Raw genomic sequence first — 26,768 nt, 5'->3', positions numbered from 1 at the left:
TAGCATGTATTTCCAGATAAACAAGGCACTGCATTTATACTCAAAACAGAAGCTGCAAGAAGTATTTAGGCTTGACATGAAACGAATGATTCGGACTTTAGATTCTGATTGGATAAGTCACATTAAAAGTCAATCGATCAAAAGTTAAAAAGTCAAACCTGTAACCACACATTCTATATTAATGGCCAGCGTTCAGACAATGAACAACTACATATATATTTGGTCCTTTAATCCAATTGGTCAAGCGGCAGTACTAACAATACATGATTTTACCACGGTCAAAGGTGTTTTAGGCCACGTCCACACGAAGCCAGAGCTTTCCCTATCCGATCTTTTTTTTCCTCGTTCTAAAAAAACTCCGTAAACACGGCGCCGTCTCAAGAAATATCTGCGTACACACGAAACCACTGAAATCGACTGAAACCGATGTAGTATACATGCCAGACCAGTATGAGGCGCTGTATTTCTGACACAGATACACTAAAAACAGAGAAGAAGACTCCCTTGCGTGCTGTATACAATAGGCCTAATATTAGGAACAGTAGCTTCTTTTTTTTTCTTTCTTTTTAACCAAGAACTTTATAGAACAATATGAAAAACCATAAATGGCCTGGTACAAAATAGGAATGAGTCACGGTATTCGATTAGTTAGCAGACGCATAAAGCTTGCCACAAAGAACCGGCAAATAGCCTAATCATTATGAATGTGTCAAATATAGCAAGGAGACATTTTAATTATTTATTAATAAACTAGAGTTTTCTGTGACGATGCTGACTCGCCACCTTCGCAGTATTGTGAAGGTGCCTATAGAGATAAATGCACACTTCATACGGATTATAAGAGTTGTCTGTTTCTTTTCGTTTTGAATAGTTTTGTTTAAAAGTAGACATTTCAAGCTTAGATATATTTCTGAGTGTCTGTTCATTTATGAGACAAGCTCCAGTTCATGTGGGATGCAAGTTATATCGGGTCGGCGCCTCCATGTCCTGATGGCTATTGTCTGCTATATTTGCTTCTTATTTATTAAATCCAGGAAATTGGTTGATAAAACATTGATTAAAATTAAGATACAATTTATACAAAACAAAATTCACTTTAAAGAAAGGCTTTATATAAAACAAAACTTAATGAACTGGTCAAAATGATGTGTCTCGATATTGCGCATATGATTAGGCTACTCACGCTGTTCACTTTTCATATAATCAACATATATGAAATGGAAAAAAATAACATATTTACACATAAATGTGAAACTAACTTTTCTTTAATGGCTACAACATGTAGGCCTACAGTACAGAGAAATTTTATGTCGGAGCGAACGCCGTGTTACCGGTGCATGAGGGGGCAGAGGTGCGTTTTTTGAATAATAATCAAATAATTCCCAGCGATCGTCGAATATTACTTTTGCTTGAAATGCCCATCCCTACAAAATACGAAATGTCTTATTTAGACAAAATACAAGCATCATAGCTTAAGAAAGAAATATAAACAAATAAATAAGTAAAATAAAGAAATAAAATAAAAATACATTGAAGTAGGCCTAAATAATAAATAAAGAAATAAGAGGCTCAGTAGCGTCTGCAGCATGAACTCAAGCAAGTAGTCGCAGTTGTTGTTGCTGTTAGCCTACTGATTTAGCGCGTCTGACTAGTAGACATGTGGGGTGATGACATCATCGTTTCACAAAATATACAGATTGGCCGTACACACGAAGGCGCAAGGGTGTCGTTTTCAGATTTATCCACCCTGGGACCCGGTTTAAAAAAAATAGCGGTTTCAGTCTCCCAAAACGCCGGATCCGTCTGGACGAAACGCCGATCCGATAAAAAATTTGTACGTATACAGCTAAACGCGTCTCCGTGTGGACAGCTTCTCATGGCTTATTGCTTTATTGAAGCAGCAAGTGCAGTGAAATATACAGAGAGGAAACTAAACACTTGGCAGTGATTGACATGAACTAGAAAACACTGATGCATCACACTTGCTGAGTTGCACCAATAGAGACGCAGAGAGAGAGAGAGAGAGAGAGAGAGAGAGAGAGAGAGAGAGAGAGAGAGAGAGAGAGAGAGAGAGAGAGAGAGAGAGAGAGAGAGAGAGAGAGAGAGAGAGAGAGAGAGAGAGAGAGAGAGAGAGAGAGAGAGAGAGAGAGAGAGAGAGAGAGAAAGAGAAAGAGAAAATGCTGACAAAACCCAAAGAGGGGCGAAAAAATGTCAGAAATAAACAAAATCTCAGCAAGACAGATGACAACAGCAAAATAAACTGGAACCCTCTGCTCATCCACAGTGCACCTCATTGCACTTGACATTGTTTTGGTATTCTGGTTTCATTACCGGGCCACGTTCAAAATCTGCTTGCACTCATTGAAATGTGACCCTGATGACAAACAGGACAGTCAAAACACAGGAAATTTAATGGGCATAAAAGAATGGCATTTCAAAACAAAGCAAGAGAGGATTTTTTTTCCTTTCCCTCAAAATGCATGACGCAACCTGTAATCATAGATATTCTGCACCTCGGGTCACTTCAGAACAGAAGGAAGTGGAAAAAGACTTTCTTTAAAAAGGCTTCCCGACTGAAGATTTTCCTAGTCGACTAGGCCTAGTTGTTCATTAAGCCAACAGTTGACTAATTGCATATTTAATATGTTAATTTAAATACTTAAATATATACTGGGAGGTGGCATCGGAAATGGTTTGAGTTTCAGGGCTGAGAAAGAATATTATATGGAACATTGCTAACATTTTCCTACATTAGAAAGAATTACCAAACCATAATATTGAGCCTTTAAAAATATACATTAAGCGCTCAAGCGCACACATAAAGCTTGCCACAGCGAACCACAGTCAAATGTAAAGATTATGAATGAGTCAGGGAAAAAACAGAAAGAAGAGGGTGTGATGTACACCAGTATCCAGAGATCCTGACGGCAGAGAGCGCTCCCTGTTTGTTTTCTTTATTTTACAAAAGTAGACACTTTACAGTTTTGAATGTTGTCTTACTCTGTATGACCAAAAATAAAAAGAGTATTGAGTTCTTTCCGCTGTCATCAGGAAAAAATCATCGAGCTGTATCCTCCGTGAACACTTATCCGTCAATAATAGAGAATGTGAAGCTGACATCATGCCTCGTTGAGTTCTGGGTAACTTGTCTGGATGCCATTTTAGGAGGATCACATAGCTTTCTGCTAGTCAGCGTAAGGCAGGGTGATTGTGAAAAATGTCGAAACGTTTAGGTCACTCATGCTGGATGCTGCACAGGGAATTGCATTCTTAAGTGATCAAGCGTACTTGTGTTCTCGTTCAACGTCATCATCAACCGTCAAAGTCCGGTTACCAATAATCAAGAATGTAAAATGCATGAAAGTACCCGGATGTGTTAGAGGATGCATCGAGTGCACAGTTGAGAGAATCGGACTGTTGAAAAATCACAGGCGGACGATGTATAGAAGCCTGTAAACTAGGGCTGCAACAACTAATCGATAAAATCGATTATAATCGATTATGAAAATCGTTGTCAACGAATGTCATTATCGATTAGTTGGTCTGCTTACGTCACGGGGAGCGTTTACTGGTACGCACACACACGCAAGGTCTCTCTCCCTCAGGCGCTCTGCCGAGCGCGCGCGCTACACGGTTTGGAGCAGTCTCTGTCTCGCATGCGCGCTCTTGCTTGCGCGCTCTAGATTTCGGGAGTTTGAACTAATTTGCGGGCATCAGGGAGCCGCAATCAATATGCGGGAGACTCCCGGGACTTCCGGGATGTCTGTATTTTGTCTCGAGCATCAGGTTGTGCAATCAGTTCGCTCGCAACGTAAGTGATGGATTAAAATAGCGCTACCGCAGAAATAGGTTAAATTAAAACGGTCTTTACAAAGTGAAGCATTAAATACAAAGGCAGTTAATAACAGCAGCAGTAAAATATTGTTTTTAAGTCACTGTACTCAGTGGTTTTCAGCGAATGCTTGTGCACTAATGCATAATTTCTCCTGTCCTTTACTCAAGCCTGTTAGCTTGCTGGGTAACGTTACCTCCATTCCGTTCTCTTTTTATAGCATTTGTCTACTAAGTTTTAATTGTTTTTCAAACGCGATCTACTGCGGCTCTACATTCACACAATTGTTTTCAGTCTTTCTATATTTATTTAATCAATTTATCCTTATATTATATTCTTTTATATAGTATATATATAATATATATTATATTCTTTATCCTTATATTCCTTATATATAATTAATTTTAAATAAAAATTAAATGAATTATATATTTTAGATGTTTTTAGTTTGTTTTTAGTTCAGATATTCACATCTGAACAACATGTCTGTGTAAATTTGTTTTAACAAAAATTGTGTTAAAACATAATATGTTGGATATCCTTTTTTTAACAATAATCATGTTTGTCAACTTGCCATCAGCAATTATCATTAAAAACAATGCAAATATTGATATTAGTAAAACTCAATGTGTGGCTTTTGCAATTTTTAAAGTACACTTTTACACATAAATACCCTGATTTACGGCTTTATTTAGTTATAATAAAAAAAAATCTAATTTAATTTCTATCCGATTAATCGATTAATCGAAAAAATAATCGTCCGATTAATCGATTATCAAAATAATCGTTAGTTGCAGCCCTACTGTAAACTAATCATGCAAATAATTCTTCAAAATTACAAAAAATAAAATGTAATGGCTTATTGAATATTAAAAAAGATGATATTTCAAAAAATGTCGCAGTGTATTTTTGTACAATTGAAGTCAACGGGGTCCAGTGTTGTTTGGATGTACAATAATCCCTTTAAAGTAATAGCTAGAGTCTTATAGCAGTAAGTCACTCAAGGCTATAGGATATTATGACTTTACCAGAGTTAAGAAGTGTTTTTAGGCATGACAAAAAGTGGACATATAATATTTCAGAAAACACTGATAGGCAGTGTGTGAGAGCAAAACTAAACACTGAAACTGCCCATGGGAAGCAATTTGCCAAACTATTTCTTGCTAGTGTGAATTCAGCCCTTCTACAGCGTTATTTTAGGCACTATATTAACATGCTGACACAATAAAATTGTTTTAAGTGCTGACAGGCAAGCCATGGCTGTTCTGACAACGAAGGACTGAAGAAGTCAACTAACTAGCTTGATGTCAATTTTCACAAATTCACATGATCGATCGTCGTTTAAATTAACGATCCATTGATCGTTAGCCTTAATACTGCAATATGCGTCTACTGCAGTGACATATGGCCAACAGCATGACAGGGTCTGCAAATGATGCTCAAAACTACATGCTCCTCACCAAATGACTGAGAATGGTTTTTAATCTAAATTAAGGGCTAGTAGGATTGTAAAATGTTTCGATGTGATTGATCATTTAATTAAATTAATTATTGAATTATCAAAAAATCGACTAATACAATGCGTCACCAACGGCGTCTCAGATGCGTGCTTGTCAGAATGTGTTACTGTCTTGACAACGCGCTGAAAACAGCAACTAGACCCAATGAATTCACAATGATTTAATTAAATGGTGTTCTGATGTTTTGTAATATGACAGTCCCAATCATCGTTATTATTAGCCGTGCATTGCTGTTTGAGCTGCATGCACTGAATGAATACGTAAACTGGAGCACTTTGCTAACTCAAAGAAACCCATCCTATGTGAGATTAATAAGTAAAAGATAAAATAAACATAATATTACAAATTATATCTGCACAAAATTACGAGAATGCATACGTGAATTTGAACTAAGTTGCGTGCCATTCAGAAAGACTCGTTGTGGACGCGCTCTTCCAGGAGTACCGCGACATTACAATATTGTTCTCTTTATAATGTTATGTAAAATGAAAGTTCCAATAGTCATTTTTAGTCGTGCATTGCCGTTTGAGCTGCGCGCGGTGAAGCTGAAGAGGATCACCGTACACTTTACTACATACATTTTTAACCAAATGCATCCTATATGAGATTAATCAGATATAGATAGGCCTACACAAAATAAACACAATATTACAACTTACATTTGCACAAAAGGCTGCGAATGCACACGACAACTTATAGTCATGATGGTAAAATGGTCCCAAACATAACTCCGGCACGCTCGCTTTACATGTTTAGCGGTTGAGCAGCACGCACGTCCATGAACCTGCTTAATCGATGATCGATACATTTTATCGATTAAATGTATCATCGACAATTAATCGATCGCCGATTAATCGTTAACATCCCTATTGTAGAGTCATTTACAACGGCTTCGAACACAGCTTAACCAATCAGAATCAAGGACCAGAACTATCAGTTTTATAAATCATATTTTTATAACATCATGATTTTTTTTTTTTACACGAATCACTCTTAAAACTAGAGACGCACCGATCGACCAACCAGGGACTAGAATCGGCAGGAACATGATCTGACAGGTGACTGGCCGGTCAGTCTTACGTCTTTCTAATTCAGAGATGGTTCATTTTGTTGCCAGCGGCACAGGCAATAACATCAGCTGTATGTTCTCACTCTCTTCTCTTCGACGGCAAAGTGACACACACCCGCCTCCACTCACTCACTCGTCTCATTCGCTCCAGTTAAACAGTGCTTGTTCTGTGCATAATTTTACTAATTCCCAAAATTTTGTCAAAATGCCAGTCTCGCAGAGTATTCAGTTAAACACTCAGTTTTGGAACCTAATTAGTTGAGAAAGATTATGCAAGTTGTTTAACACTATATTGGATCCATGGATAACCTCTTAAAGTGACAGCAGCCTAATATTCTTGCAGCAGTCTGTTATGTAAATAGAAAAACAAGAGACAAAGAAAAATGCAAACGGTGCATCTCTAATTTAAACCACTCAAATTATAATTATTTAGACCCATTCAGCTATTGCACAAGTTTACCTATTGCACAAGTTTACCTATTGCACAAATTGTGCCTACACAATTGACTCTTTTAACTGAAATGCGGGACTTTAATTCCTACAGATGCCATATACTGGTTACAGAGATTTTTCCCCATTAATTTTTTAACAAGTAGTCCATCTTCCTCACGCTGCCTCATATGCACCAGCCACTGCATCATACACCGAGAAAAACTAGGTCACATTAAAATCTTCCTACTAAGAGAACGTGTTAAAAAAAAAAACACCACACCGAAAATCCACCAGCCTTCAAAACCAGTCAGGAGTGCAGTTAACAACCTATATTTTCCAGCCATTTCATTATTTTTTCATCAGTGGATTTAAGGTCCACCTGCCTCAGACACTGTTCTCTCCAGCATTAAGTTGGGCTATAAGGTACCAGGGGTGGAACACAGGCTTGTAACTCCATACATCCTAAAAAATTAGATCTGGGGGAATTGGGAAGTGCCGCATAAGTGTCATTTACCTCAACCCCTGGTAGTAGTAGTTGTTGTTGAGAAAATCTCTGCAAAAAACAAACTCAAATCATTTCAAGCAACCAGCAACCTATGCCCTGAAGTAGAGATCAAACAGAGGAAGGGGGACGGAAGGAGGAGGGATGGTGGGGTTACTGACTCATCCATCAAACACACATTAAAAAAATCCGTGAGCAGTCATGACAGAAATGAAGAGTTAGAGGATGACAGTTCCTCTGAGGACTCTGCTAACAAGGGCTGGGAATCAGGAGCTTAGTGAGCTTGCAAAACAAAACAAAAAAAATCGTTCAAAAGCTTGTAGCTAGCAAAAAAAAAATTTTTTTAAAGAAATGAACCCTTTTATTCAGCAAGGTTGCATTAAATTGGTGAAAAGTGAGAGTAAAGACATTTATAATGTGACAAAAGATTTCTATATCAAATTAATTGTGAGGCCAACAAACAAACAGCATAACCAGTGATTGAATGAATGACTCTTTTCAATAAATGAGTCAAAAATACTCATGATTAATCTTTGAATGAATGAGGCATTTATATAGCGCTTTCATATGTACTACTGTACACCCAAAGCACTTTACAATCAAATCAGGGATTCTCTCCTCAACCACCACCACTTGAGTGACGGCGCCAGTGCGCTCAGCACACACTAGCTACAGGTGGAGAGGAGAGAGAGAGACAATTCAGTGGATTAAGTCTCAAACTTGTGAGTAATCAAGTGTACTTCAGGCTTTATGATTACTGATTACTTTTATTTGTCAACATGTACCAAAAATAATGATAAACCAGTTCTGAAAGTATCATTACCTTTTTTAAATGTTACAAGTAGCTCTCAAATATGTTTTTTGTTTAGTGTAGAGTTACAGACTAATTATTTTGAAACTGCAAAATAAAGCCGCATTGTTTTCGTGAACAAAACATTAACCAGGTTTAAGAAGTGAATCAACTGATTCACTGAAAACATTCAACTCAAAAGAATAACTCGTTCGTAAATTAGAAATCATTACTTGTGTCATGAATGTGCCAGAGAACAAGCTCAAGATATTTTGAGAATAATTATTAAAATTTTAGCTAATTCCTCAACCAAACCGATTATTCGGCTTAAAAAAAACTGCGAACAGCTTACGAGTCATTATTACTTTTCTGGCGTTTTCATCCTTATTCATTGTATACTGAGTGATTTGGAACGCTACACATGAGTAAATGACAATTTTTTACGATGCTCATTCCTTCTGCAAACTGCTGATTCCTTACCTATGAAAAAAGGCTTTTTTTGAAAGATTGATTGAATATTCACTATGTATGAATATAATCCAGTCTTTCAAAAAGTTGTGTTTTTTTGCAGTTCAGCAACAACATAAAACAAAACGTTTCACAGCCTCAGGTGAGCACGATTAGTCAGCATCCACATGAAGGCGACTGTGATCAATTATTCATTACATTAATTCCTGAAAGCCAATCCACCGAACCACATAATTGGGGTGATGTCTACAGCAGCCTCTCTCTTAGTCACGACAGATGCCGAAACCCAAGAACATCCAAGTTTGTGTTGCGTTACGCTGCGCTGGATTGTTTGTGAATAAAACAAACGATTTCTCCCACCATTTAGCAAAGAAACACCCGGTCATGTACAATAATGCATTATAGCCACATCGCTACTGTGGTTACGCAATTGTATGTGTGAGAAAACACAGTAGTGTATCCCCGTTACTAAGCTTGAGCAGTTCCTGAGACAAATAAAAGCAGACAACAGTCACACACACTACGTCACAACCTTCACTGCAAGCCAGAGGAGTGTGTGATGAAGTTTCCATATACTGCGGTGGGAGACGAGGATGGACAGACACAACGAGGCAGATTGTGCAAAGACACTGAAGAAAGAGCAGATGGCCTCGCTGCAGAACAACAGAACAATGGCTCCCAGGGTATCCACCGCCGGCCAATCACTGAGTGGCAAAAAAACTAGATGCTCGTTTCAGCCTCGTGTGCCACAGAACACTAGCGGAAACAGCAGGACAGTAATTCTTGGTGCAGCGGCGCATTGAATGAGTGTCTTTGATTCTTTTAAATTTGTAAGACCAGGAAGATCACACAAAAATTTGAAAGGCTAATTAATGTCTTAATAGTGATGTCAAAAACATGATTTAAAAAGGCCACAAAGCAAAAGTTTGATCAAAGCCTTGATCTATTTTCTCAGAAGATATATACAGGAAATTCCGCTTTTTTTAAATCCAACTAATCAAAGAAATTAACAGATTACTAAAATAATCATTAGTTGCAGCTATGTTGCAACTTTTCTATTCAATAGCCTTTTTTATTTTTAAATATATACTACCAATAAAAATTTTGGGGTCAGTATGTTTTTCTAAGAAATTAATGCTTTTATTTAAGATGGATGCATTAAAGCGTTCAAATGTGACAGTAAAGATAAGTTACAAAATATTTCCAATTCTTATAAATGCAGGTCTTATAAACTTTCTTTTCAAAGACTCCTGAAATAATGTATCACCACAAATTTTAAGCAGAACAATGTTTTCAAAACTGATAATAATACACAATGTTTCTTGAGCTGCAATTGGTATATTATAATGATTTCTATTATATATTATATATTTATATTATAATGATTTCTATAATGAAGACTGGAGTAATGATGCTGAAAATTCAGCATTGCCATCAGAAAATGATTTTAAATTGTAATATTTCTCAATATTAACATTTTCACTGTATTTTGATAAAATAAATGCAGCCTTGGTGAGCAGAAAATACATCTCTGCTCACCAAGTACCTCAGGGTAGCCTAATATATTCCATATTATATATATATATATATATAAAATATACAGGTCCTTCTCAAAAAAATTAGCATATTGTGATAAAGCTCATTATTTTCCATAATGTAATGATAAAAATTAAACTTTCATATATTTTAGATTCATTGCACACCAACTGAAATATTTCAGGTCTTTCATTGTTTTAATACTGATGATTTTGGCATACAGGTCATGAAAACCCAAAATTCCCATCTCAAAAAATTAGCATATTTCATCCGACCAATAAAATAAGTGTTTTTAATACAAAAAAAGTCAACCTTCAAATAATTATGTTCAGTTATGCACTCAATACTTGGTCGGGAATCCTTTTGCAGAAATGACTGCTTCAATGCGGCGTGGCATGGAGGCAATCAGCCTGTGGCACTGCTGAGGTGTTATGGAGGCCCAGGATGCTTCGATAGCGGCCTTAAGCTCATTTGGAGTGTTGTGTCTTGCGTCTCTCAACTTTCTCTTCACAATATCCCACAGATTCTCTATGGGGTTCAGGTCAGGAGAGTTGGCAGGCCAATTGAGCACAGTAATACCATGGTCAGTAAACCATTTACCAGTGGTTTTGGCACTGTGAGCAGGTGCCAGGTCGTGCTGAAAATGAAATCTTCATCTCCATAAAGCTTTTCAGCAGATGGAAGCATGAAGTGCTCCAAAATCTCCTGATAGCTAGCTGCATTGACCCTGCTCTTGATAAAACACAGTGGACCAACACCAGCAGCTGACATGGCACCCCAGACCATGTGGGGACTGTGGGTACTTGACTGTGGGTACTTGACACTGGACTTCAGGCATTTTGGCATTTCCTTCTCCCCAGTCTTCCTCCAGACTCTGGCACCTTGATTTCCGAATGACATGCAAAATTTGCTTTCATCCGAAAAAAGTACTTTGGACCACTGAGCAACAGTCCAGTGTTGCTTCTCTGTAGCCCAGGTCAGGCGCTTCTGCCGCTGTTTCTGGTTCAAAAGTGGCTTGACCTGGGGAATGCAGCACCTGTAGCCCATTTCCTGCACACGCCTGTGCACGGTGGCTCTGGATGTTTCTACTCCAGACTCAGTCCACTGCTTCCGCAGGTCCCCCAAGGTCTGGAATCAGTCCTTCTCCACAATCTTCCTCAGGGTCCGGTCACCTCTTCTCGTTGTGCAGCGTTTTTTGCCACACTTTTTCCTTCCCACAGACTTCCCACTGAGGTGCCTTGATACAGCACTCTGGGAACAGCCTATTTGTTCAGAAATTTCTTTCTGTGTCTTACCCTCTTGCTTGAGGGTGTCAATGATGGCCTTCTGGACAGCAGTCAGGTCGGCAGTCTTACCCATAATTGTGGTTTTGAGTAATGAAACAGGCTGGGAGTTTTTAAAAGCCTCAGGAATCTTTTGCAGGTGTTTAGAGTTAATTAGTTGATTCAGATGATTAGGTTAATAGCTCGTTTAGAGACCCTTTTCATGATATGCTAATTTTTTGAGATTTTTTAATTTTGGGTTTTCATGACCTGTATGCCAAAATCATCAGTATTAAAACAATAAAAGACCTGAAATATTTCAGTTGATGTGCAATGAATCTAAAATATATGAAAGTTTAATTTTTATCATTACATTATGGAAAATAATGAACTTTATCACAATATGCAAATTTTTTGAGAAGGACCTGTACATACACATGTAATGTATATTATTTGTTTCCATTCAGCCAAATAAAACTGCAAAAAAAAAATTTTTCTTTAGTAATTCAACTACTCTATTTTTGACACTAGTCTAAATAAGAAACTTAAACCATTTTCTTTAGTCAATAAATCAACCTTACAGGGTCTTTTTTTGCCCACAGCAAACACTGATCCAACCAAGACACTCCATTTCCACAGGATACCAACGCACCCAGTCTATGCTAATGAAGAAAACAAACAAGAGTTCTCTCTCGCTCTCTCCCTCTCTGCCATGTGCGCGCGCTATACGGTTTGGAGCACAGTTTTTTCTGTCTCGCATGCGCGCTCTTGCTCGCTCACTCTAGATTCCGGGAGATTTAAACTAATTTGCGTGCATCAGGGAGCCGCTATCAATATGTGGGAGACTCCCAGAACTTCCGCGAGACTTGGGATTTCTGCAAACTGTGGCTTTTATGAAGCGCGGACGTTGTCAACATAACTCACTGGAAATCCAAAAAACGTCCACACCTGTGACTTCAATGAAAGAGGAGGGGGTTCAAGTTCTGTCGATGGGTCTCCTGCATCTGCAGTTGTCATGCTATCTTTTGAGTGGCTGTAGCTAAGTTAGAGGAGGTTGACCATAGACTCGCAGCACTTAAACACGCGTGTTTTTTTCCGCTTGGCACGCCGACCGGACATGACATGGGGGCATGGGGGCATGGCAGCATCGACGATTCCATTTTTTAATTCGAAGTTCATGATTGTGACTTAATTTCGATCGAAATCGTGACACCCTTAATGTGTATCATTCATGGATCTTTCATACCATCTAAAATACAAGTCTTCCTCGATCATGAACTCCTTGAGAAAGCAACAGAACACATATTACTTGCAGATATGTGCTTGTCCTCTGTTGTTATGTCACTGCACTGAAAACAAAAGGTTTGAATTACTTGAAATGCACAGTGCCGACAGAAGCTTTCACCAGTGCTAGTTGAGGAAGCCCTCGTACAGCCTCTCCCAGAAGCACAGCGATCACGCAATAACCACGTTACAGGAATGCTAAAGACCAAATCTGCAGTCAAGGTGAATATAACCAAACTGAACTGCTAAAGGCCTGGCAATTGCATCTTAGCATCATGCTATGACTCATTGCGGCTAAGGCCATGATCTTAAAATCTGCCTTGAATGCACACAAATCAAACAAACCACTTTGTGTAGGATCAGAGAAACCATATCAAAGCCTAAACCGGTATCTTTAATCACTTCTTAGTGCCTCCGTAGCATCAGATGTCCAAGTACATTTGTCACTGGTGCTTACTGCTAACTAACTGTCATTTAAATGAAGGGCAAGACCTCTACTCGCTGGTCGTGTCTTTCTTCATTTAATTGCATTCCTAAAACATTCCTAAAAAGTGCAAAGCTGTATAAAGACACTTCAGAGAGATGTTCAATTAAGAGGATTCAGTTTTGCAGGCAAAAGCACCTTTACATTCAAGCAAACTTTATCGCTTGTCTCGCAAAGTCGCAAGCTAGCCTATATGTGAAGGTGAAAAGAGAGAACTCAGAAAAAAAGTGCAAGCCAAGACACCTGCCTGTACTATGATACAGAACCATTTTGTTCATGTGTACGAATCAACTACGATCGATCCATATACTTGACATCGCACATCCTGCCATTCGGGTTAGTCACATCGCAATATCAATGCTAAAATGATATCATGCAGCCCCAGGGCTCGAATTTCGGTGCGGGATTGCGGGTATTGCGCATCATTTTAATCATTCCCCCAGGTCTTGCGTTTATAATGCGGGAAATTCCCACAAACATTCATTCAATCTAGCATTTAGGCCTATGAGTAAATTTAATCTAACAGATTATAAAATCAAATCAGTCATTTTAAAACATTCTGCGAGACGCAATTTCACAAACAGCGTGAGTGATTCTGCCAATGCCGCATCTTCTCTGTCTCTTAAAATAGGTTGCACAAGGCAAGCCAATCGCGCTGCAGCTGCAGGCGTTGATTCTAGACTCTCGCGTTTCAGGAGTTGGGACATATGATGGAAATGTCACTTGCACAATCGGGGTCATTGCATCGTCACTATTGTTTATAATTTGTGCGTCTTTTTAAGTCTTACATATTTAAACATTCAAGCGATTTTAAACCGCATAACAAACAGCTTGTGAGTAGCAAAACTGAGTTATTTTTCGCAAATTATACCGCTTTAACGGTCAAAAGCACACAACATTGTCTTAATTCCGGTCTTGGGGAGTATCCTCTCAAACACAATCGGTTATGTCTTAAAAAAATAATACAAAAAGAAAATGCAAGTGACACTATAATGAAAACAGTATAGACCGTTCACGTTACGTCTTTTGCGCGTTCATCCTTTGCTGAAACGTCTTTATCTTCATGGAGAACGTGGCTCATGATTGCTTAGCAACAGGGAGCCCTTTTTAAAAGAGGAGAAAGTGGCGCGGACTGCGCTTTACACGCAACATGTGAACGTGGATCCGTGCACTAGCTCTTAAAGTGAGAGTAGCCTAAAATGTGTCTCTCATTATGTATATAAAACAACAAAAGATAGCATTAATTGTAAGGAATCAGGATTAATAGCCTATGTATTCAAATTATACAGGACTAAAAGACTCCGTGTTATTTTTTCCGTTTCTAGCATTTCTGAATACTAGTGTTAGACCTAAACTTTTCTCTTTATTTCATGTATTTATTTGTGCTACTTTTTTCAATTGAATTCAAAGATTGAAATCACTTTTGTTGTTTAAACTAAAAAAAATGACCCCATTGTAAAAACACAAATACAATGAGTGAGCAAACATTTAGCTGAACGTATTTTTTTTTAATTGTCTAAAAAAAACTCCCCCCTCAAATTAAAAAATCCCCCCCATAAGAATGACCTAAAGCGGGATTTCCCCCCTATTTTCCAAAATGAAATTCAGGCCCTGCAGCCCTATTAAAAACGCATGCAAAAGATAAGCTTTCGTGACTGAATAGCACAGCAATGTCACGTGAGAATATCCGCGATGGAGACGATAGTCCAAAATCTCTACCGATTAATCGTGTCTACCAGTATATCGCCTACCCCTAATAAAAAGCATCGTTTAGTTCCTATGTATCTTTGTTCTGTTGTATTTATGTTGGCCTGCTGAATGTTAAAGGGATCCGATCCATGTTCATTTCAAATTATTATCGGTATTGGGCAAAAAACATCCTATCGGTGCATCCCTAATTACAGTCATTCAGTCATTCTCAAATGAGAAACGAAGCCTTTTTAGCATTACAGTTTGAGATGACTCAGGAAGAATCGCAAAGTAACTATGGACACATATAAGAGCATTATAATAATAAATACATTTATAATTTTAAGCTTAAATATTAGTCAGCTATTGTTTTTAATATTAAAAACAATATCAGTCAATCTATATAAAGAGTGCACAAACAGCATACAGGTCATTAATACATGTAAGAGTCCGTGCAATAGTTTTTATATTCACTATGTAGGCCGCAGCATTGGTGAAGTGTTTAAACATTCTGTGACTGTGCACTATAAATATGGATGACGCACAACAACCATCTTAAATGGTGAAAGATGTCTCCTTAAGGTGCGTGTTGTGGTCAAACATCTGTGCAGTGAGGGACAACCTTTGAGCACTGGAACTAGGGGGTTCTGAGAAGTCATCGTTCGCGCTTCACAGATTCGTGCAGTCACATATGCAGGAAGCCATTTCCCCCCTCTTCGCTAATGGTTGATTCCTTTTGTATAAGAAGTTATGAAACGGGCTGGCCGTGCCCCAGCCCTTCTATGCACAGCTGATGCGATTGGTGTACTTTCTTAAGGCCTTGTACTCGTTTCTAAAAGGAGTTATGCAACCGCAGTTTCAACATAAAAACTTATTCAGCATGAGTAATTGCTGCAAACCTGCAGGTTCTGCGCCGCCCAGATTTTGTGACGAGGAGATGGGGCGGCAGTGATGTGCCCTCTGGGAAGCTTTCAGGATGTCTCAGCCATGTTAGCCTCGGTTTCATCACCAGGCCCATGACAAAAACCCTGCATCCCGCTCCTCCATTTCCATTGGCCATGCTGCTGCCCAATTAGTCAGCCTAAAGAAGCACACATCCACCCTCCCCCACCCCTGTGACCCAAGGGCCAATACTTCCAGTCCAATAAATCTACTCTTAAAACTTTACTCACCAGCTTTAACACAACTTTGAGTCACACTTTCCAAATATAAACACAAAACAAAGCATAAAAAGGAGAGAAAAAGCAAGAAACCTCAACAGTGAGACTGAATTTTTCAGCAAAGCCGGAGACCATCAAAACAGAACACTGCAGCAAAGACCTCTTTGGTCATTTTAAAGGCCCGGATATACTTTATATTCCACGTTACGCTCATTTTTGCCCACAATTGAATGTGCAAGCCTTTCGAAGTATACTCCTTTGGCCGGGAGCGATGAAAGACGAGCAGCGGGCTTGCATTTTGGCACGAGATTGCGGGTATTGCGCATTATTTTAATCATTTCCGCAGGTCTCGCACTTATAATGCGGGAAATTCCCGCAAACATTGATTTACTTTAGCATCTAGGTTGTATGAGTAAATTTATCCACACAGATTATAAAATCAAATCAGTAATTTATAACTTGCTGTGAGACGTAATTCAGAAACAGCGTGACTCGGGAGTGATTCTCTCTCTCGAAATGTAAATCAGCACACGGTAAGACCATCCTTAAAAATATTCTTGTTTGCCGTAACCCGATTGACCCTGTCAATTTAGGACCGACCCAATTATTAATTTTTTTTCCCTTTTAGTCCGACCGACTAGCCGGTTGTAACTTGCGTTAAGACCTGCCGATTTTTTTTTACTCTTCAAACAACTAATACAAATTAAATAAAATAATATTAATTATATTTTAGTTAGTATTGTGAAAGTTGCTTATGCCTACATACAAACGTAGGCTACGTTCTTTCTTTTAAATAAAAACCCGTGCGCCGTCATCGTCATCTATGATTGTTTACACCATTGGTCTACGCATGTCACACTATGGCTTGTACATTCGCTTCGTTTCATTCACTGTTCGGCTTGTTAATGATTAGGGATGAGTACCGAAACTCGGTATTAAACGGGCCCCGAGGCTGAATTTCAGCCATTTCTATATATGATAATATTAAACCATTTGTCTGTGATGCAATTTTGCTATTCGCAGTCCAGAAGAGAGAGAGCGATCTCTCACGCGGAGCCACAGCGCGCACAACACCACAGCCCTGCTTAATGAGTGACAATGAGGACAGAACTAAACATTCAAACGTGGTTACACTTTAGATCTGGGATATTATTCTAATTTTATTTTAGATTTCGGCTTTCAAAGATTAGAAAAAAAGATATTTGAGATGAAACCATTACAACTCATTCTGTCTAGCGCAACTTCCTTCCCTTCACAGCGATGCGCTGTCATTTCTTCCTAAAACCCAAACGTACTGTCAGAATCAGCACGATCGGTGATTGTTGTAAAATGCAGACTCTACTGTTGCTAAATTGCGGACGCGTTTAATCATAAAAGAGCTATTATAAGCACAAAAATCTGCGCAAGAGACGCTGTTCACGCGACGCGCGCTCCGAAATGGACTGCAAAGAGAGACGAAAAGTATACTTAACTTTGGGCTTCATGTACGCATCTAAACTATCAAATATTCATAAAATATAAAAATGACCAGCTCTGAGATTCACTGAAACACAGTTTATGTCTTAAATGGACGTAAATAAGTTGGGAGAAAATGATGGTGCATCATTCACCTATTAGATCTGCACTCGGTCTTAAAGGGGCAGCGTCTAATAAACCTGCTGACGATTGAGCCGTTAATGCGAATCAAACTACAAAAGGCGGAGAAAATCACCCGAACCTCTTGAATGAATAACTTAAACTTTAATAAGCATTAATCTATCTATGATAAACTATGCAGTGTTATTTTACATTTGATTACTAAATTAAATTTCTTTTCAGACAAAAACACTTAGGCCTACCTGAAAAGTAATTTTAGACCTTCCTGAAATTAAAGCACTGTGTATATAATTTGTATCTTTGTTTAATTGTATTCTTTTTTTGAACATGTGTTTGTACTTGTTTTTGCTTATCGTATCCTATCTCATGTATATAAAACAAAAAAGCCTGCACACTGCTGCATAACAAATAGCCTACATATTTTATTCGTTTTGTTAAAGCATTGATTTTTCTTTTGCTATGGATATTTTACATTTCAAAATATAAAGCAAATGTTAATTATTACCCGAATGTTAAAAAAAAAAAAAAAAAATACCAAAAAGAACCGATAAGAATACCGTTCAAGTACCGGATCGATAAGCAGTATCGGTAAGAGTAGTAATACCATTAGAACCTTAACGATACCAATCCCTAGTAATGATGCAGTAAATAAAATGTTCGCGGTCACCGTTCAAAGTCATCTGGGGTTTGGGCACCATAATAAATGCATTCTAAAAAATGCATTCAAACATCTCGACAGCGCTTTAACTTGGCACGAAGTTCTGGAAAAACTGTGCCCAGATCTTTTCCCCCCCTTCTCACCTGTCTAACGGTGATAGTGTCGACTGACCTGAAGGAAACCACTAAAATGTTGGTGGAGGAAACTAAAACTATTGAGGACGTCCTACAATTTGACCCTAAAATCAAAGTGGTTTCTTTTAAATTGAAATTTCAAAGTGAGCCACCACCTACGGCCTTTTTTTTTTTAAACCAAAAATGTGTTTTAGGTGCACGGATCAATACAGTACACAGAACATGTAGGATGTTGGAAAATAACAATGTCTTTTCTGTTAACCAAATGCTTTTTAATATTAGCTATTACTTCAATGCAAGTGAACTTGCTCGCCGTTATTTGTTGCTTAGTGACGTGTGTGTTCAAGTAAGCCAGAAATGCGCAGATTCTGCGCAGTACGCTGTATTTAATATATCATGAGGACTCACGAGTTGCGTATATGCGCTAAATCCGCGCAGATTTGGTTTCAAAGTTCATTTTAACCCTTATTTGGCGGGTTGGAGGGTGTTAATTTCAATCCCTGAATGTTGCACTCCTGTTTGTCATTGTGCATAAAACTTTATGCCAATAAATCATCAGAAATATTGCTGACTTGTGCGGGTCTCAAGCGCCCTCTTTGCGTTAGTCCTAATGCCTGTTAGTTGTCTGTGGGTAAATTTTTTTTCCCATTAAAGCTTGAAAAAAAAAAATATAGACCTACCTACCGACCCTTTTTTTTTTTTTTAGCTGTTACTGCAAACCAAAATATTTTTAAGGATGGCCTAAGGCGTCGATATCAGACTCTCGGGTTTCAGGAGTCGGGACAGTTAACGGAATTGTCACTTGCAAAATCGGGGAAGTGTTGCATCGTCACTAAAGTTTATCATTAGCATGTCTTTTTAAGTCTTACCAATTTACACATCAAGCGATTTCAAGCGATTTTAAACTATTCAGTACTCACGCGCTCTATGAGAGATGGTTCTCTGCGCACATACACAAAGCCGCCTCGCAAACAGCTTGGGAGGAACAAAACGGAGTTATTCACGGATTATAGGGCTGTAATGGTCAAAAGCACACAAAGTCGTGTCAAAGTTCCGGTCTTTGCGATTCGCATCGTAAACTGATGGTTATGTCTTAAATAAACATGTGTAACAGTATAATGGATCCATGCACTAGCTTTTAAAGTGACAGCAGCATGTGTATGCGCATTCTCTGTTCTCTGCCGAGTTCATAGCATCTGTCTCAAGTTATACAGAGTTAAATGCTAGCTACCAGCCAATCAGAAATTAGAATTAGTTGTTTCCGGGTAAATTGTGTGTTCCCGCTGCAAGCACGTTCGTTGCTAGACAACACGCGCACACACGGAGTGGAAGTTGAAAGAGCACGATCTGATGAATGCGGTTTGCGGACATCATTTATTTATTTATTTTTGTAGCATTTTGATTTTACGATTCCTGGACGATATCTCTTGCCTGTGATCAAAGACAGTGAGAGCTGATGTTGAAGAGTATAGCCAAATTCGTGCTAAATTATTTTTGATGCATTCAAAAACTCTCAGACTGCTTTTAAAGGGGTCATCGGATGCAAAATACACTTTTATATGGTATTTGCAAATAAATGTGTCTTTGCAGTGTGTGGACACAAATCACCATGTAATGAAAAAAATCCATTCACTTTTTTTTAATCCTCAAAAAGCCAAAAAGTTGTTGCTCATTATCATTTAAAGAGACATGCACCGAAACGTGTCACTGTGAACAGAGCTGTTTTTGAAGAGGTAAAAAGGGTGTTGTTTTACACAACCATTGAGAAATTTTAACCAAATTATGTTACAAACTTTACATGAAGACCCAAAAGAATCATACCAACTTGTGTAAAATGGGCATCTGATGACCCCTGTAAAAGTGACCGGTTTGGGTCTTGACATACATGCTCAGGGCAAGTTGTTATGACACAATGTTACGTACATTGAGCACTGATGTTCAGTTGGCTTGTTTGGGGTCAAATTTATTTTTATTTTTCAATAAATTTGTATTTTTCAAATATAACTATTTATTTTATTTGGATGAATTTGTCTTTTTTATCAGATTTAACAATTGTTATAATTTCCATTTGTGCTGGTCAATTATGAATAGGCAAAATTGAACTGCTAGAAAAAATTGAAGCGAATTTGGTTGGGTCGAGGGACCGCTACTGCAAATATTTGGGTGGCTCCTCCCCTAAATCTCACTCTAAACTTTTGATAAAACTTTAGAGCCCTGTTATAATGATCAAGCATTACTGTACAAAACAAGCCCCTTATATTGTGGAACATAGCAGCACCCCTCATAGACCCAATCTCACCAAAATAGAAACAGTACTAAACAAAAACAGAATTACAAAAAATATCTTTATCAGCATATTTCGAGGAACATTTTAGCAAGTAAACAAGCCCAGAAGCAATTTAGCAACTCATTGGGGGATATGTTATCAATATAGAAACAACTCCCTTTCACCCTTTCATCAGATTTCAGCAAAGTATTCACTCCATTTTTAACACTAGACACATCCTCATGAAGTATTAAGATATCATGGACACAGCTCTAGACGAGGGTAGAATGAGGACATGAAAAAAGCTGCAGCTTTTATTTCGTGACACACATAGCTCCTTTGTGTTCATTATTTATGTGCATCGCACCATACAATAACTTACTGTATTTACTGCTGCTGACGCCCATTATTCAATCTTCCCTCTAGACTAACTAGAAATCAGTGCTGGTAGTTTCCACCCGACCAACTGTCTAAGATGTGCCAGTTTTGTACAACAGGAACAGTCCAGAAAAGAGGCTACTTGCACACAGGGTTGGGCGATATAAGAAACATGAATATTATATATTTGATGAATAAGCAACATGAATGAATATCTAGAATATCGTAGTGATTTAATGTGCTTTTTATTCAACTTCCCACTAAGACTAGTTTCACAATTGTTTGTTCCATGTCTAGCAACAAGAGTATGAGAGCGGCTCTATAAACTTCAGTAAAATTAAACGAGCTGTTAATGATGCGGCTTTATGTTTTTTGAGGTGTGTGCGCCTTTTGTGTGAACGTGAAACCTGCAGGATTGACTAAAATTATGTGCAATGCAAGCACTAATCAATCGGGGTGAATAAGACGAGTGAGTGAATGGAGGCGGGTGTGTGTCAATTTGCCGTCTGAGAGACGAGAGAGAAAGAAAGAACGCGCGGCTGGTATCGGTGTATCGATACTGCAGAAAAGGAGTATTGGAATCGTTTCAAATATTTCAGTAACGATACGTAGACATTTTTTGACAATATGATTAAGTAGATTACATTTTTTTTTTTTTAACATACTGGCCAGCTCTACTTGCACATGGTATAAATAGTTTCGCTCCAGATCATTTAATCAGCGGTTCAAATAATCAAACTACACCACCCGTGTCACTTCCTGCATATTTTGTTAGTAGCCCAATGGACAAATTGAAGCCAATTGACTAGAGATGAAATTCAATCTGACACGTCTGCCGCAACAAATTGCCCCAGAGAAGAACAAATACACAGCTAAGCCTAACCTTCAACTCTGAACTTGACATCAAATGAGACACCCAATACTCAATGGCACTTTTTGTGTGCCTTGACGCTAAACTCGTCTGTCCAACCAATACAGATCGCAGCACAGGAATCTCCACGTCACAGTAAACGAACTGCTCGAAAACATATTAACTGATGCACTGCTCATGTAGACAATGGCATGACCCTAAAACAAGCTGTTAACAAGGATGCAGTGATACCATGTGACGGATTACACACTTCTTTAACAGCCAAGGTGGCCGACAGGCCAAACATAAGCAGCACCTCTGTGTGTTCGAGTGGCGAGCAGACTGTCAGAGAAAGCTTATGTATAAATAATACTGACAGCATCTGGTGAATTCAACTTAACATCCAAATAAGAACAGCTAGTCAAATATCAACGCTCTCAAACCTCATGAAAAAAAAATCTCAAAAATGTGCTAATAATGTTTTTCCACATCCTGATTATCGCAGCCAAGTCATTATCAGGAGACAAATATGAGCTTTGAGTCTTCAGGGTATATATGACTAAGGAGAAGTAGGCCGTGTGAGATTGGCTGTCTCTAAGTGAATCATGCACTTCTGCTCCGCAGAGGACAACAGCCCATCATCAGGTTATCTCACGGCTACTCTGAGGTTGGATGGTTAAACTGCTTTGATGGATGCTCTTTCCTTACAATATTAGAACTATTTTATATGACACCACCACACCACACTAGGCATTAATAACTTCAGCAGGACGTCAGAATAGAACTGCTTTGACATACAGTACTACTAACCAGTTATCATTCAACTCAATTTTTCATTTCAAAAGCCTTGATGAGAAACATAAAACGGTCCAGTGATTTGACAAAGGACAAAACATACCACAGTGACTGACCCCATAAGAATATCACAGTAAGACATTTCTGAACTCTACAATTAAGCACTACTGATAGATATGAGATATGAGCATTGAAATATGACTGCTGTCTTTTGATGAAAAGACATGACCGAAGTAGTAAAAAAACAACACTCTTGTTGAGGAAAGGGAGGTGCATAAAAGAGGCAAACACAGTAAAACAGGACAATGCACACTAGATACACTGGTCAAACTGGTAAAAAATGGTGTGGCTAATAACAAATCACCCACTCAGATATCATAACCTGTGGTCACATCCAAATGTACTTGAAATGACTTGAAACAAAAAGATCTGTGTGCGAGTTAGTTTTCATGTGATAAAGCTGCACCTACTGTCACCATAAATTTACACTTATGGTGTTTACCAAGAATTTGATGACTAAGGGTCTGAAAAAAGGACAAGCTATAGGACTGTGAAGCTTTGGGGGTGTTGTTGGACTCGATCTAAAAATGCGATTTTCTCAGCTTTTTGCTCAAAAGGTTGCCTTTTTTATGAATCTTACCCACTTTCAAGTGTTGATAAAAAAGGAATGCATGATTGAAGCTAGAATAAAATGTTGTTGTTTTTTGTTTTGTTTTTTGTTTGTTTGTTTTTAAAGCAGAGGGTCTGTTCTTTATTTTGATATATTGCATGTTCAGATATTCAAACAAAAAAATACTCTGAGGGCCATGAAACTTTTGGGGAAATTATCAAAAACACTGGCAGTGGCTGGCAACTTTTTTCAAAAACGCTGGTAGGGAAAGGGTTATAACAGCCTAACAACATTTATGTGGTAAGATAGATAAAATATGTTTGTTACTTTTTTAGAGTAGTTAGTATTTCGAAAAAATAAACCAACCTGATGGGACAATGTTCTTGGATGTAAGAGTAAATAAATAAAAATGTTTTGAAATATTATACCATGTATTGTTTATCTTTAATCTTGGTTATTGATGAAAGTGATATTAATAATAATACTAATTTATTTACAGAGCACTTTTCAGGGTAAACACTTTTTTGACAGCTGCCACCATATGCCTTCACTGAATGACAGAGGACCTTTGACGTTTTGATAACTCATTTTGTGTTTCACTGGTGGGGGAAAAATCCAAAAAATTACGGTAGGTAGATAGATGATGACAGAATTGTCAGTGTATTGCAAATTATTTGCGGAAGGATCGACTAAATTGAGCTGGTCGGGCAAATTTACACTTGTGAATGTGTGATTTCTGCCACGGCGCTGCTTCACACAACCACATTTTTCGACAGAAATATTATTTGGAAGTTGTATTGTAAAAGCACTTGACTAATAGCATCGTCTCGGACTCGTGTTTTCATCCAGAACAAGCCACCTCATAACCACAAGCGCGTTGTTTTCTATCCATCTATCCTCCGTGCGCGTTTCCATTGTGGACTGTGGAACTGCATTATGACAGGCTCGCGTGCCCCGCTTCCGATCAGAGCTGCAGCGATGCATCGCGTTGGTTATTACAGTTTCACACTACACGCGCGTTCCCGTTCACAACTAAACACCATAATATGCACCTTCCAGCAGCGGGGGCGGGTTAACATCTACTATACACCAGTTCTACGTCTTCTATCCCTCTCAAATAACCAGATATTCACCTAACTTGCGTGAGGATCTGAAGAGCTTCGGCTAAAAAAAATGTCCATTTGCGTTACATAAACACAGCGGAAACACGCGCAAAATATCCAGCGTCTAAAAATAACACAAGAGTGGAGAAACGTTAATACTCACGGGTGTGAATGCGGCGATCGGCACCTCAATACAGATTCATTGGACCCCAGTCCGCCATTGGAATAAAGTTGAGAGCCCACACCTCTAATCACGATGATGTTCCGTGAACGGAGTAGATCTGTTTGATCACACGAGCGGCCTAGAATACTCTCGCGGGGTCGCCCGTCGGTAGCGCGCAACGTGGTTAAAGAAACACACTGTGATTGGATGAAGGAGTGCAGCGACCGCCCATAATGCGTCCGTCGGGTCGGGAGGCTGAACCCTAGCGACGAATCTGATTGGCGGAGCACACTACAGGAAAACAGATTGGCTGTAAACACAACGGATGATTACATTTGTAAGATAAAAATGCAAATTTGTTGTGTTTAATTAATTATATCTGTAAACGACAGAGTGATGATGATAAGTTGGCTTGGCTGCAGCTATTACAGGGTTGTAGTCTACTAAAATATTTATGTTAGTTTTATACTGAGTTCCCACACTTTGTGATTTTCTGATTCTTTCTTGAGACATGGACAAAACATGTCCCATCATTTTACTTGACATTACTTTTTAAAATACAACTTTTCCAACTATTCCCAGCTAACTTACTTATATATGAAATGTGTTAAACTTGAAACAGAAAAATACAAATTATGTTTCTCTGTCGTGACAAAAGGCACAAGGCTACATTTTAAAAATGTCTCCTTTTTTTCCACTTTTGGTCAATTTTTCACCTACTATATATGGAAAGTATGTGACGCAGCCAAATACTCACAAAGAGCGATTTCTAGCCAAATAAATGTTTAAATCATGACTTTTCCTCAACTTTTTAAGATTGTGTGACATTGAAAATTCTATTTTCATAAATTCCCTGATATTTCCAGTTTTTCTATAAGTAGGGAACACTGTTTAGTTTTTACAGAAGAGCTCAGAGCAACCGCACAAACTTGATATACATCATCCAAGAAGAAAAAGTTAAATTATAATGTTGTTGCCTTTAATCAAGACAGATTGCACTTTACACCTGTATTTGTTTATCCTCCTTTTTTGTTAATTTGCTAAATTAAGTAGGGCACTGCATCTGATTTGCAATAGGCAGTATATTGAGCTCTGTGTCCAGACCACATTAGAAGGACAAATGGGGGAGAAATCAATAGAGCAAATGTTTTTTTTAGTTTTTTTTTTTTTAGAAGTGCAGTTTATTGATTTTCCCATCATTGGATATTAAGGGCAAGAATTAGGATTTTGAAGTATGTCAGAATGTGGATATTTCTCTGTCTCGTCCTGTGCCTCCACATGCTTCGGTTTTAGACTCGTTGCTCTTCATTGCAGGACTGTGAAGGATACAATATGCTTCTGCTCTGTTCCTTATGCTGAAATATCAGTCACTGCTTCTCAATGGAAGAAAAACTTTCTAGCTTTATAAAAGCATTATAAAAGTGTCATACCAGGTGCTCCAAACTTGTGTTTTAAAAGTATGTCAATAAATAAACAATGATCTAAACAAAAAATACAGTAGGCTATTATAATAGTATTGACATATTATAATATTTAATATTAATATTTATTCAATCATTTGATAGTGTGATAGTGATAGTGACATTAATAGTGCCATATTTTATGGTGTTTTTTGTCAATAAGAGCTTGCAGGCTCATTTTCATTACATGTACACTTGTTTCTGTAAAGGGAAAGTCATACAGTTTTGGAAAGACAAGTTAGGAATGACACAAGTTTGATTTTTGGTGATGAATTGTTCCTTTGAGAAATTGTACAGTTAAAGCACAGTTTATTTTAGCAAAGGATGTAATTTTGTAAATGTATTTTATTTTATATTATATCAGTGAATAAAAGACAACCTTGTCCACCCTTCAACTCACCTTATCAAAGACTGGGGTGAATATGTTAAAAATTTCCATACTCTGTCCTCTTCGTCCGACAAACAGAAAGATGTTGGAAGGAATTTAAAATATTTCACAAGATTGCATCAGTGGGAATTTCGACAGGAAGACTTTAAGGTCACTGATTATGAGAAAAGCACATTCGGCCAACAATACAGTTTCTTAAATGATAAAGACCTGTGCCCAAATTCCTGAGTATGTCATTCACTGTGAATGAATGACATACTCAGGAATACTCCTATCTATCTATCTATCTATCTATCTATCTATCTATCTATCTATCTATCTATCTATCTATCTATCTAT

At 38.1% G+C, this 26,768-nt stretch overlaps 1 protein-coding gene across 7 annotated transcripts in view; it reads right to left on the bottom strand.

The window, feature by feature from the left end:
- The window catches only part of adarb1b (adenosine deaminase RNA specific B1b), a 173,398-nt gene extending 148,612 nt beyond the window's left edge, over positions 1-24,786 (bottom strand). For 4 of the 7 annotated variants that reach the window (XM_077215675.1, XM_077215672.1, XM_077215670.1 and 1 more), the window contains exon 1: positions 24,582-24,743. The gene's annotated coding sequence lies outside the window, so the exon portion shown is untranslated. Of the gene's footprint in view, positions 1-24,581 lie in introns of all 7 variants that reach the window. The other 3 variants (XM_077215673.1, XM_077215671.1, XM_077215669.1) reach the window with 3 other exon arrangements.
- Positions 24,787-26,768: the final 1,982 nt, after the last annotated feature.

This window comes from Siphateles boraxobius, unplaced genomic scaffold (assembly GCF_051911475.1).
Source record: "Siphateles boraxobius isolate OS27281-9 unplaced genomic scaffold, OSU_SipBor_1 7, whole genome shotgun sequence".
NCBI classification, from domain to species: domain Eukaryota; kingdom Metazoa; phylum Chordata; class Actinopteri; order Cypriniformes; family Leuciscidae; genus Siphateles; species Siphateles boraxobius.
The sequence above is the reverse complement of the archived record's forward strand: the minus strand, read 5'-3'. Positions and strand labels throughout refer to the sequence as shown.